Source organism: Corapipo altera, unplaced genomic scaffold (assembly GCF_003945725.1).
Source record: "Corapipo altera isolate COAL_440 unplaced genomic scaffold, ASM394572v1 158, whole genome shotgun sequence".
Lineage (NCBI taxonomy): Eukaryota > Metazoa > Chordata > Aves > Passeriformes > Pipridae > Corapipo > Corapipo altera.
This window is the reverse complement of record NW_020884977.1, coordinates 1527684-1528568: the sequence shown is the minus strand read 5'-3', so window position 1 is coordinate 1528568 and position 885 is coordinate 1527684. Positions and strand designations below refer to the sequence as shown.

The 885-nt window shown below is 65.5% G+C and overlaps 1 protein-coding gene across 1 annotated transcript in view; it reads right to left on the bottom strand.

Annotated features, from left to right (window-relative positions):
* Positions 1 to 552, bottom strand: part of SH3BP4 (SH3 domain binding protein 4) — a 33901-nt gene extending 33349 nt beyond the window's left edge. The window contains exon 1 of the mRNA XM_027665531.1: positions 484 to 552. The gene's annotated coding sequence lies outside the window, so the exon portion shown is untranslated. The remainder of the gene's footprint in view (positions 1 to 483) is intronic.
* Positions 553 to 885: the final 333 nt, after the last annotated feature.

Genomic DNA, 885 nt, shown 5'->3' with positions numbered 1-885 from the left:
ACACACAGAGACACACAAACACACACACACACACAGAGACACACACACACACACACACACTTGCAGTCACACGCAGTCATGCACACACATAGAGACACACAAACACACACACACACACACACTTGCAGTCACACGCAGTCATGCACATACACAGAGACACACAAACACACTTAGAGACACACACGCACACAGCCACACGGTCACACAGCCACAGTCATGCACACGTTCGGAGACACACACAGCCATCAGACACACACCTGCAGACACACGGACACACGCACCCCCTGGCTGACACACGGACACTCCTGCAGACCCCCGCTCCGTCTCCCCGCTCCGTCCCCGCCGCGGGCTGAGCTCGGACCCGGCACCGCCCGCCCGGCGCCGCCGACACAAACTTTTCCCCGGCGGCAGCGGGAGCCCCCGGGAGCCGCTCCCGCCCCCGTGCCCGCGGTGCCCCCAGCGCCGGCCGGCCCCGGCTCTCACCTGCGCCCGCTCCAGCACCGGGACGGGGCTCTGGATCGGGACGGGGCTCTGGATCGGGACGGGGCTCTGGATCGGGACGGGGCTCTGGATCGGGACGGGGCTCGGCTCCAGCCCCACCGCACTCCCGCCGGGCACGCGCCGCGCGCGCCCGCCCGCCTGACGTCACGGGGCGGGGCCGCGGGCACAGGGGCGGGAACAATGGGGGGAAATTGGGAGGGGAAGGGGGAGATAACACGGTGGTGAGGGGTGTTTGTGTGTAAAACACGGGTGTGAGGGGACTGTGTGTAACACACGGGTGTTGGGGGCGGTGTAACACACGGGTGTGAGGGGACTGTGTGTAACACACGGGTGTGAGGGGTGTGTGTGTAACACACGGGTGTGAGGGGACTGTGTGTAACACAC